The following is a 13,420-nucleotide window of genomic DNA, read 5'->3' as shown; positions in this document are numbered from 1 at the left end:
AGCTTTTTAAGGTATAAGGTTAGGTTGTGTATCTGAGACCTTTCTTCTTTAGGAAGTCCTGGATTGCTATATACTTCCCTCTTATGACCACCTTTGCTGCATCCCAGATTTGGACTGTTGTGTTATTATTTTCATTGGCTTTTTAATTTCCTCTCTAACTTCTTGGTTAACCCATTCATTCTTTAGTAGGATGTTCTTTAGTCTCCAAGTATTCATTGTCATTCCAAATTTTTTCTTGTGGGTGATTTCGAGTTTCATAACATTGTGGTCTGAAAATATGCACAGTATGATCTTGATCTTTTTGTACTTGTTGAGGGCTGATTGTGTGTATGTGATCTGTTCTGGAGAATGTTTCATGTGCACTTGAGAAGAATGTGTATTCCACTGCTTTGGGATGAAATGTTCTAAATGTATCTGTTAAGTCCAGTGTGTCATTCAAAGCCACTGTTTCCTGGTTGATTTTCTGTTTAGATTATCTGTCCATCGCTGTAAGTGGAGTGTTGAAGTCCCCTATTATGGTATTATAATCAATGAGTTTATGTTTGTGATTAATTGCATTATATATTTGGGTGTCCTCACATTGGGGGCATAAATGTTCACAACATAAATGTTAGATCTAGGTGGATAGACCCCTTAATTATGATATAATGCCCTTCTTCACCTCTTGTTACAGTCTTTATTTTAAAATCTAGATTATCTGACATAAGTATGTCTACTCTGGTTTTCTTTTGGTGACCATTACCATGATAGATGGCTCTTCATGACCTTACTTTCAATCTGAAGGTGTCTTTAAGGCTAAAATGGGTCTATTGTAAAAAAAAAAAAATATATATAGATGGATTCCATTTTTTTTATCCATTCTACTACCCTATGTCTTTTGATTGGAGCATTTAGTCCATTGGCATTTAGAGTGAGTACTGAAAGATATGAATTTATTGTCATTGTGTTGCCTGTAAAGTTGGGAGTTTCTTGTGGTGTTCTCTGGTCCTTTCTAGTCTTTGTTGCTTTTGGTCTTTTTTGTTTTGCTTCATCTTTTCTTCACTCAGAGAGTCTCCCTTAAAATTTCTTGCAGGGCTGATTTAGTGGTCACAAATTCCTTTAGTTTTTGTTTGTCTGGGAAACTCTTATCTTTTCTCCTATTGTTCAATGACATCTTTGCTGGATAAAGGAATCTTGATTGCATATTTTTATGATTCAGCATGTTGAATGTATCCTGCCACTCCTTTCTGGCCTGCCAAGTTTCTGTAGATAGGTCTGCTGCAAACCTGATCTGTCTTCCCTTATAGGTTATTGAATTTTTTTTCCCCTTGCTGCTTTGATAATTTTTTCCCTTGCTGCTTTGACTATGATATGCCTTGTTGACGGTTGTTTTTTGTTTAATCTAAAGGGAGAGTCTGTGCTCCTTGGATTTTGATATCTGTATCTTTCCCCAGTTTAGGGAAATTTTACACTATGAATGGCTCACATAAAACTTCTACCCCTTTTTACCTCTCGTCATTTTCTGATACACCTATAATTTGGATGATATTCATTTTTAATGAGTCACTGAATTCTCTAATCCTTATATAGTGTTCTTTTTCCTTAGTTTTCCTCTTTTCTTCTGCTTCATTATTCTCCATGATTTTGTCTTCTATATCACTGATTCACTACTCTTCTTCATCCATCCTTGTTGCCATGGGATCCATTCGCGATTGCATCTCACGTATAGCATTTTTAATTTCGTCCTGAATAGGTACTTCTTTTATATCCACAGGAAGGGATTCTATGCTTTTTTCAACCATAGCTAGTATTCTTATCATCGTGATTCTAAAGTCTAGTTCAGACATCTTGCTTATATATGTGTCGCTTAAGTCCCTGACTGTCATTTCTTCCTGTTCTTTTGTTGTGAATTCCATCATTTTGTCATTTTGGAGGATGAAAAATAATAAAAATTTTTTAAAATTAAAAATGACACAAAAAATCAAACAAAAGAGGCTAGATCGTAGGTGTGCTTTGATCTGGTTGTAGAGATAAAAAGGGAAAGAAAAGAACAAAATGTTTAGAAACTAAAACAAATATGTACAACAAAATAGAATAAAATGAAATGAGGAAACTAAAATAGAATTTAAATATTTACAAAATATGAAAAAATACAGTAAATTTTTTAAAATTTTAGATTTTTATAAAAACAAAAAATAAAAAATAAAAAAATTACTCTTTCTGAATCCAAGAAAAGAAACAACCACAACAACAACAACAACAAACCCCGAATAGATGGACCAGCAAACTGAATGAAATCTGAATGCAATTACATCCAGTTTCCGGTAGAAATCAAACTATAATGCACTCTATAGTCCATACATTAAGCAGGCAGAGAGACGTATGGTGGTTCTCTAGGGCTTGATTGGCACAGTTGGACAGGGTTGGCATAAAGTCTCTGTTCTCCACTAGGTGTTGCTGCTTTGCTGACTGGGGGGGGAACAGTGTGGCATCCGTGTGTGTATATGCGTTTGCATGGTAGGGATGAAAATGGTGTCGTCCAGCTTCTCAATCTCTGTCACAGGAACTCTGCACTCTGACCTATTTCAGACATCAGGCACCCCTTCTTTGTTTCCAGTTTCTGTCAACTCCCCACATCTACACTGTCCATGTCCAAGCCATCAGGCTGCCAGCAGCACTCCCCTCCTGATTTTTATCTTAGATGGGGCTCTGGTTCCAAACCCTTCACTTCAGAGGGCCTTGTGGCTTGGACCCACTCTGACACTCTGGGGGAGGGTCTCACTGGGCAATGACCAGGTGCCAGTTTGCCCCCGGAAAATTCACTGAATCCTATACTTACTCTCTCTAGCATTTGCCTAATTTGCGATTGTTTATAAATATATGTATTTGTGTGATTAATTTATTAATAACTGTCAACCTCACTAGACTAGTGTGAAACTAGAGACCGTTTTGCTTATTATTATACCTATAACTACCATATTGCTGGCACAGAGGGGCCAATGCATATTTATTGACTAAATAAATGACACATGGCTATTACCAAATTTATTTTTTAAATTTTTTTCCTGTTTTTCATTTATTTTTGAGAGACAGAGAGAGACAGCACAAGCAGGGGAGGATCAGAGAAAGAGAGAGAGAGAGACAGAGTCAGAAACAGGCTCCAGGCTCTGAGCTAGCTGTCAGCACAGACCCCGACGCAGGGCTCGAACCCATGAATGATGAGATCATGACCTGAGCCGAAGTTGGACGCTGAACCGACTGAGCCACCCAGGTGCCCCTTTAAATTTTGTCATATAGTGACTTAAGATATCTTGTTTTAAATTTACTTTTTTGTGAGAATAAGCAACTCTGTTTATTGACTAGTTCTTACTTATCTTCTGTGAAATACTTACTCATATCCTTTGTCTATTTTTCTATTAGGATCTCTGTTTTTACCATTAACTTATAAGAGCTCTTTGGGATTTTAGGCCTTTTATATATATGTTGCAGATACAGCATATTCTCACCAGTCATTACTTCTCTTTCCCTTTGTACGTAGTGTGAATGTGTGTGCGCGTGTCCTGTACTTTGAAGTTTTTATGCAGTAAAATCTATTCATTGTTTCCCTTTTGACTTTTGAATTTCTCTTGTTTAAAAGGGTATCTACATACTAAGTTTTAAAATATATTCTAGGGGCGCCTAGGTGGTTCAGCCAGTTAAATGTCTGACTTAAGCTCGGGTCATGATCTCATGGTTTGTGAGTTTGACAGCCTGCTTCAGATTCTGTGTCTCCCTCTCTCTCTGCCCCTTCCCCATTCATGCCCTGTTTCTCTCTCAACAATAAAGAAACATTAAAATTTTAAAATATATATATATTCTATACTCTGTTAATGGTAAATTCCCTTATATCTAGGTCTCTTTCAAGATCTTTTTTTTTCTTTCCTGCTGATCTGTTTATTCCTGTCCCAGTATTATACTGTTTTAGTTACTGTAACTTTCTGGTAGGGCACATTCCCTCTTTTTCTTCCTTTTCTAATCTAAGTTATGAGCTTTCCTCTCGAAATATATTTTAGAATGTTCTTGCCAAATTCCCTATACAAAATTCATTAGAATTCAATTATTTACTATTCAATGTAAAGAGAAAAAGGAGTGTCTGGATGGCTCAGTTGGTTGAGCTCACATCATGATGTCACAATTCGTGGGTTTGAGCCCCACATCAGGCTCTGTGCTGACAGCTCAGAGCCTGGAGTCTGCTTCAGATTCTGTGTCTCCCTCTCTGCCCCTCCCCTGCTCATGCTGTGTCTCTCTGTCTCTCTGTCTCAAAAGCAGACATTCAAATATATAAAGAAAGAAGGAAAGCAAGCAAGCAAGCAAGCAAGCAGGCAGGCAAGCAAGCAAGCAAGCAAGCAGGCAGGCAGGCAAGCAAGCAAGCAAGCAAGCAGGCAGGCAAGCAGGCAGGCAAGCAAGGAAGCAGGCACTACCTATAGAGGAAAGAGGGACGGTGGATTTCTCATCTGAGAAATTGAGGGCAGAAGGAGGTAGCACAACATTTTCACCTGCTGGGGAAAAAATAATTGTAAATGCTTAATTCTATATCTAGCACAAATAATCTTCAGAAGAAGGAGAAATAAAGACCACCAGATGATGAAGGTGAAGGAAAACTAAGAATCTGTCACCAGCTGGCCTTACCTTAGATGCTGGCTCAAGGAAGTTCTCCAACTGTGTAACAGGAGGATTAGAACTTACAAAGAAGACAGTGGAATGGGTAAAAATAGGGATAAATGTAATGGACTGTGCTTCTCCTCATGAGTGTGATAGTTGAAACAGAAAGTATAACACCAGGGCACCGAGGCGGCTCTGTCAGTTAAGTACCCAACTCTTGAGTTTGGCTCAGGTCATGACCTCATGTTCCTGGGACCAAGCCCAGCCAGTCAGGCTCTGCACTGACAGCATGAGGCCTGCTTGGGATTCGTTCTCCCCCTCTCTGCCTCTCCCCTGCTCTCACCCAAAAGCATGCACTCTGTCTCAAATAAATATTGGGGCACCTGGTGGCTCCGTTAGTTGGGCTTTGGCTCAGGTCATGATCTTGCATTCTGTGAGTTTGAGCCCCACATCAGTCTCTACTGACAGCTTGGAGCTTGGGGCCTGCTTCAGATTCTGCGTCTCCTTCCCTCTGTTCCTCCCCTGCTTGCTCTCTCTTTCAAAAATAAAGATTAAAAAATTTAATAAATAAACATAAAAATTTTTTTAAATAACTTAAAATTTTTTTCCAGTGTAACGCCATCTGATGTGTTTCAATGCACACAGGTAAAATAAACAGGATGCTGAAGAATGAGGGAGCTTGGGGCATCTGGGTGGGTGAGTCGGTTAAGCATCCGACTTTTTACTTTAGCTCAGATCCTGATCCTGGGATCATGGGGTTAGGCCCCACGTCAGACTCTGCACTGAACGTGGCACCTGCTTAAGATTCTCTCTCTCCCTTTGCCCCTCCCCCCTGCTCGCTCACTCACTTTCTCTCTCAAAAAACAAATTAAAAAATAATAGGGAGGGTTAAAGGGACTTACATGGAAGAATGTTTTTCTGCACTTAAGTCAATTTGGTAAAATGTCAATACCAGTGCACTGTGTTACGTTAGATACTTATATTGTAATACTGACTGAAACCACAAATAAAGATACTCAAAAATACTTTCAATAAGTAAAAATAAAATTATTATTATTTTTTTAGCGAAAGCAAGCAGGGCAGGAGGGGCAGAGAGAGAATCTTAAGCAGGCACCACACTCAGTGCGGAGCTGGATACGGGGCTCAATGCGAGACTTGATCCCACCACCTTGGGATCATGACCTGAGCCAAATTCAAGAGTCAAGTGCTTAATTGAATGAGTCACCAGGTGTCCCAAATTAAGAATGATTTTATTTAAATAGGTTCCATAACCTGTGTGGAGCTCTTAAAATAGAATTCCAAGAAAATTAACCTACATACAAGAAGGAAAATGGACAAAGGAAACAGAAGGAACAAACGACATAATAATAAAAGTCCCAACTAGTGTTTATGTATAAAAATAGTGTATATATACACACACACTTAACTGTGATTATACTGTGATATTTTGTTGCTCTTTCCTTCTCTTACACATACTAAAATAACTGTCACCAATTATTCTTTTTTCTACATACAACACTGTTTTTAAAACATTTTTCATCCATTTTATATTTATATAATTCTATGATGCTTTTATTGCTTCTTATATTGCAGGTATAAAGAATTATCCCTTCTGTAATTTATGTTTTTTAGTGTGATGTGAGGATGCAATGCTATTATTTTGTCCTAAATTTACTGTTGGGGCCCTAACAACAAATATTGAATAAAACATGCTGCTTTTAATTTTTTGAGTTTATTTTATTTATTTTAAGAGAGAGAGAGAGAGAGAGAGAGAGAGAGAGAGAGAGAGGCAGGCAGAGAGAGAGGGAGAGAGAGAATCCCAAGCAGGATCCGCGCTGTCCACAAAGAGCCCAGTGCTGTGACTGAACCATGGAACCGTGAGATCATGACCTGCAGCAAAACTTTGGACATTTAACCAATGGAGCCACCCAGGTGCCTGCAATCTGCTTTTAATTTTAAAGTCAAATTCTGGGGTGCCTGTGTGGCTCTGTCCATTAAGCCGCCAACTCTTGATTTCTGCTCAGGTCATGATCTCATGGTTTGTGAGTTCAAGCCCTGCATTGGGCCTGCTTAGGATTCTCTCTCTCCCTCTCTGCCCCTCCCCCCACTCCCTTGCTTGCTTTTGCTCTAAAATAAATGTTAAAAAAATTTTTTAAGTCAAATTTCTTCAGTGGCCCAGAGATTACTTAGGGACAAGAACACATCTGTTTTAAAAGGCTCCCAGATACTGCCACATGAAACTATCTTCTGAATATATTTCTCAAACATTTTTAAAAACAGGGATATATAAATATATACCCCTTGGGATTCTCCTTTTGTTGACTCTACTTTTTTCCTTTTCTTTAACCCTCAATCCATAGGTTCAACAGCAAGGATCAGAAGCAGACAAACCAATCATTCCTTAAATTGATTTTATGTGCACTGGTATATAAATTTTTGTGAACATATGTTTTCATTTTCCATGAGTATAGCCTTAGAAGTAAAATTGCTGAACCCTATGGTCCGTATATATTTACCTTTTTTTTGCCCTTACTTTTTATTGACATACAGTTGACACAAATGTTAACATTTCAGGCATACAACATGGTGACTGACAAGTCCACACACTGTGCTTGCTCATCACAAGGGTAGCTACCATCTGTCACCATACAACTATATGATTAACTTTTTAGAAACTGTCACACTGTCTTCCAAAGTGCTTGTAGTGTTTTATACTCCATGTTTGGCTAATCTGGTGAGTGTAGTGGAAAATCTCAGCTCTATTCTTCATGTCCAAAATATGAAACAATCATATGTCCATCAGCAGGTGAGTGGATGGACAAACTCTGGAGTATCCATACAGTGGAAAGCTCAGCAATAAAAAACAGAAACAAAAACGAAAACCAAAACATTAGACTGAAAGAAGCTAGATACAAAGGGTTACTTATTGTACAATCCCAATCATATGAAATTCTAGAGCAGATAAAATGAATCTAATGTCAGAAGAGGGATCAAGGTTAGGGTCAGTGGTGGGAGTGAAATTTGTGAAGAGGTACAAGGGAACATTTTAAGTGATGGAAATGGAACATTCTACAACATTCTAGGAGTGGTGCTTATGTAGGCATAAATATCTTTATCAAAACTCATGGAAGTTCAACACTACGTGAAAAGTAGGTTTATTTTATTGTCTGCAAATGTTATCAAAATTTAGTTCTAAAATATAGTTCTGAAGAATGAATGAAAATGGAAAGACTAAAATTTGTTAAAGGAACATTTAAGAAAAAAATAGCATGCCTGTGGGAAGCTGCCAGAAGAACAAAGATCCGCCGCCTGCAGGCAGGGCCGTGTTTCGGCCCCTCAGGCGCTGTGCTGAGATTGCAGTTCTGTTTCCCCTTAATCACTTGACCCTGTTTCCTAGGAACCGACCAGGGTCAGCTGCCTTGCTTCCCGCCTTGAACCTTTTATAAGGTGTGTGTATTTTTTCAATAAATGAGGCTTGATCAGAGACTTTGTGTTGCCTCCATTCTCTGTGCCCCCTGCCCTGCCCCCAATTCTCACTCCCTCCCTCAGGACCTGCGTCGACTGACCTGCCGGACGGGACACATGCCCAACACCACAGAAGGCAGCAATTGATTAGAGACTGGGCCTGGGGCCTGGCGCAAGGAGCAGATCGGTCACCGTTGTACATTGCAAGTACCCAAGATGCCCAGATGACACACGTATGTGCCACAAGGTGCGAGGCAAACCTTGTAACAATTGAACAGCCTGACACCAATGCCATTTTTAGAAGTTTAGTGAACTGAAGAAAGCAAGCACATCCCTTTAAGGTGAAGGGAGTTATTAAAATTCACACACCACACCATGCAGGGGTACAGTGCTTCATGGGCCTCTTTGAAATTGGAAGGGAGCATGGAACACACTTGCAAATTCTACTCCGGTCTTGGGTAGTCTGTAAAGCTCCCCGTTTTGAGTGGCACCTAGGCCAAGAGAGCTCTGCAGCAGGCCCGGACCGTTGTGGAGGAGGCTAACACAGAGGGGGCAGGTCTGTTAGAAGTATCCAAGGCAGATAAGGATGCTGTCTGGAGTCAGTCGCTAATAGAGCCACAGAGGCCTTGACGGTTCCATTGCAAAGCCACGATTTCGGTGGCAGAGAAATATTCTCCATTTTAAAAGCAGATTCTGAGCACCTGAATGGCTCAGTATGTAAAGAGTCTGACTGCTGGTTCTGGCTCAGGTCATGATCCCAGACTTGTGGCATCAGCGCTGTGCTAAGTGTGGAGCCTGCTTGTGATTCTCTCCCTAGCACTGTTCCTCCCTCTCCTTCCCTCTAATTTTTTTTTAAAAAGGAGAAAAGTGGGGTACTGGGGTGGCTCAGTCGGTTGAGCATCCAACTTCAGCTCAGGTCATTATCTCACAGTTTGTGGGTTCAAGCCCAGTATTAGGCTCTGTGCTATCAGCTTGGAGCTTGAAGCCAGCTTCAGATTCTGTGTCTCCTTTTCGCTCTGCCCGCCCCCACTACCGCTGTGTCTCTCCCTCCCTCCCTCTCTCAAAATAAACATTAAAATTTTTTAAAAAGTAAAAAAAAAAAAGAGTGGAATGGCACCTGGGTGGCTCAGTTGGCTGAGCATCGGATTTTGGCTCAGGGCACGACCGACCTCACAGTTCATGAGTCTGAGCCCTGCATCGCTCGCTGCTGTCAGCACAGAGCCCACTTCAGATCCCCCTCTCTCTTTGCCCTTCACTAAGCTCTCTCTTTTTCTCTCAAAAATAAACAAACATGGAACAAAAAGAAGAAAAGCAGACTCTTGCACACTATAGACCACAAAGACTGAACTACAGACTCATAGAGACTGAACACTTCACCACCATGTGATTTTGTAACTGGTCCTAGATATATCATCAGGTCCACTGATGGCTGCTGAAATACAGTGTACTGTGGAATAGTTTATTTGGGATCAGGCCCTGGAGAATGCATAAAACCTAAGTAAAATGCATCAACAAGGAGTCCAGACCCCTTGTCACTTACCTCAACTAATATTTAGACCTGATGAGGGGATTCCCTATGACCAATTGGCAGAGGAGGAAGTAATTCACAGCTATGTCAGTACCATCTGGAAAGGACAACTGATACATGTCCACCTCTCGCTTTGTGAAAACCCTAAAGGACAGTTCCGGAGAAACCTGCCCAGTGGTCAAAGCTATGAGCAGCACACAGGGGTCCTTACTGAACACACAGACGGAAGGATGGCTAAAGTATGGACACACACTGATTTCTTGGCAGAAGTAACTCACTTGGCTGGTTGTTAGGATCCTGACAGGTACAAAGCCAACATCAGGGACAAGGGAGTCTGAGGAAAAGGCAACATGGTTGAACTCTGGACCTTGATAGTGAACATAACACAGGTTGATTTTTGGGTCTCACATTAATACCTAGAAGAGGCAGAGAAAGCAAACAGGTAGTGTGACTCATCTTGTGCAAATCAGTGAGTGTAAGGTCCGCTGACCCATCTTAAGACAAAGAAGGTATAATAATGGGATTGTGATCATGGTTAAGACCACAGAGTATTAGCATTATTTGCTTACCCAGAAATGGTCAGCCTGACTGATGGCAAAAGGGTCTACTGATGATTTTTCAGCTTTACAGTATGAACTTGTGACCCAATTGCTGGGTCTATCCTCAAAGATATCTAGCTTCTACATTTTTTAAACTTTATTAGTTTTTTTTTAATTTTAGAGCCTGAGAGTGGGGGAGAGGGAAAGGGGAGGAGAGAGAGAGAAATAGAGAATCTCAAGCAGGTTCCATGCTTAGCACGGACCTTGACATGGGGCTCAATCCCACCATCCTGCGATCATGACTTGGGCCAGGATCAAGATTTGGAGGTTCAACCGACTGAGCCACCCAAGCACTCTACATTTTTTAGACTTTCATAAGCTCTCCATCTATTTCGGCCCTTAACATCACATGACCAATTAGCCACTGCCAAAGTTGCCTGTGGGCCCAGCAATTACCATCCCGACCCTGAGCCTCTCACAGTAACCCTGCCATCTTGTCTCTCAAAATTCAATTGTGCTACTAGGCCTGTTCTACCACGGAACCCCGGAGTCTCTTCTGACATCAGAGGCCTCACTTTGGGCACCCCTGGCCCCTGGCACAGCAATAAGCACATTTTTACAGGATGCTGGTGCTCCTCTCACACTAACTTCCCAGCGCCTCCTGTGGAGGTCAGGAATGTCCTCTGGCCCCTCTTGGAGGGCAACATTGGGGGAATTGGTCAGTGGATTACTTATGACAAACCTGTATTGACAACCATTATTTTCTTAAATCCATATATTATTCCAAGGGGTTTCTGACATCCTATCTTTGTATTGGCCTCTGTCAAGCCCAATTTTCAGCTAATAAACAGAAACAAACATACTGATAGACCAACAAAACCAAAACCTTGTTCATTGTAAAAGCTAACAAATAGGCAAACCTTTGCCAAGATGGAATAAGAGAATTCACAAATGAATATAAATGAAAATTTCAACATAACTACAGATACAGAAGAGATCCAAAGTTACTATCTATAATTTGATATCAGTAAATGTAAATCACTAGAAAACCAGCCTACCAAAACTCACAGAATAACATATAAAGCAATGTGATCCACATGCTATCTTCTGCAGTAAGTTGTAACCTTTTCAAGGCTTGCTGCCCACGTCTGGAACACATGCGGGGTATCCGGGTTTCCAAACTGCTCACTCATTCTGCCAGATGGGCATGATTTCACTGTTACCAGACTGTGTCCAGAGTCTGGACCCCTTCAGATTGCATTATGGCAAGACCCGGGGAAACCTGTGAGTGTGTGATGCCGTCTGCTCCATGTTAGTGCAGCCATCTGCCGATCCTTTTTCCTGACAGGAATAAAAAGAATGCCTTTGTCAAAATCAAGGTCTGCACCCTATGTGTCTGAGGGCATAGAAATCTGCTTAGGAACAGTGCCAAGTCCGCAAGTAGGGCTACTACTTGGTTGAACCTGTGCCTTGGTGTTTTTTTCTTTTTTAACATTCATCTATTTTTGAGAGACAGAGAGGCAGAGTGCGAGCAGGGGAGGGCAGAGAGAGGGAGACACAGAATCCGAAGCAGGATCCAGGCTCCGAGCTGCCAGCACAGAGCCTGACATGGGACTCAAACTCACAATCCACAAGATCATGACCTGAGCCAAAGTTGGCTGCTTAACCGACTGAGCCACCCAGGTGGCCCAAACCTGTGCCTTGTTGTAGTCATTCTCTAGGAGGTGCTGGGCTTCTATAAAGCCTGAATTACTGAGGTAGACAGCAGTGTGACAGTAAGTCTGCCAATATACCCTTTAGGTCTTTAGAAGAGCTCTGATCTCTGCCACCCCTCCCCCACCCTCCCCCATGCACAGTGTTGCTTTTTATTTACTATCCTATCTGGGGAGTAAGTTCCAGAGCTTTCCATCTTGCCCTCCCCACTATGGTGGCCCTTAGCCAGAGACCAGGGATCCATTTGTGGGGGCCATTCCAATTGCCAACAATGTCAATCTGTCCAATAGCACAGAATCTCTCTCACTAGGGCTGATTTGGTTACTGCCATCACTGAATGTCCAAAATCAGAGACCAACGCTGAGCCCCCAGTACAGCACCATTCCCTGAGGAGTCTAACTGGTACTTGGTGTCAAGTTCTCTATTTTGGCCCTGAAAAGGCACTGTTTGTTCTCACAAGAAAAAAAAACAACAACAAAAAAAGCACAGCCCATTCCAGGCGTGGGTTCTCGTGCCTCCCACAGGGCCCCAGCCACTGCCACTATCCGAAGACTTACAAAATGGTTGAACAGCCTGGGCCCCCTCGTACCACACTCTATCAGACCAGAAGGAACCACTTTGCAGCAAAGGGGGTGCAAGAATGGGTCAGGACACAAGATCCATTTGGCATATTGAGTAACTCACCTGACAGCAGCTGCTGGTTCACTAGAGCACTGGAACGGCCTCGTGGAGGCACAGCTGAAAGCCCCGCTCAGAAGCAGTGTTCTGTAGGGAGAGGGGGCTATCCTTCCAAACGCAGCTTATGAGCTAGATGAGACCTTTCGTGGTGCTGTGTCCCCAAGCAGAAGACATGGGTCCAGGTACATGCTGAAGCAGGGATGACCTCGCCTACCACCACCACTACCAGTGACTTCCTCCAGGGGACTTTGTGCTTCCCACACCCACAACTCTGGGCTCTGCAGGGTTCGAGGTCTTGATCTGCAAAGAGAACACTTTGCACCAGGAGACAGAGCAATTTCCTACTTGATTGCAAGCTCCAGGTATGACGTGGGCATTGTGCCCCTGGTCTCCAGGGGACAGCAGGGCAGAAAAGTTGCTCTTTTTGCAGGGGTCTTGCTGCATGACGAGGATGCAGGGATGCTTACACAACAGGGTGAGGAGGAAGGAATGGATTCAGGGGATCTACGCAGGTGCTTCTTGCTACTTTCTTACCCACTTGTGATGGTAAATGCACAGGTACAGCAGCTTGGTCTGAGGAGGGCACGGGAACCATGGCTCAGAGCCCTCAGGAAGGAGGTGAGCCACCAATGCCAGCAGAGGTGGTAACTGTGCAGAGGCCCCAGAATGGCTCACAGGTGAGAGAAAACGATGGCATCAGTAGGAATCAGTTGGTCCTAGTGACCTTTGTTTCCTCAGTCTCTCCTCAGACAGACCTAAGGCTGGGGAAATGGAGCTTAGCAGTGGAAGGGATGGACTGTGGGCATAGAGCTGAGCCCCCCGACCCTCTCCAGGGAAGCACTTGCTGCCCAGTGGCAGGGAGTGGTCAGCTGACCGT

This window comes from Suricata suricatta, chromosome 14 (assembly GCF_006229205.1).
Source record: "Suricata suricatta isolate VVHF042 chromosome 14, meerkat_22Aug2017_6uvM2_HiC, whole genome shotgun sequence".
Lineage (NCBI taxonomy): Eukaryota > Metazoa > Chordata > Mammalia > Carnivora > Herpestidae > Suricata > Suricata suricatta.
Note: the sequence above shows the minus strand (reverse complement) of the source record.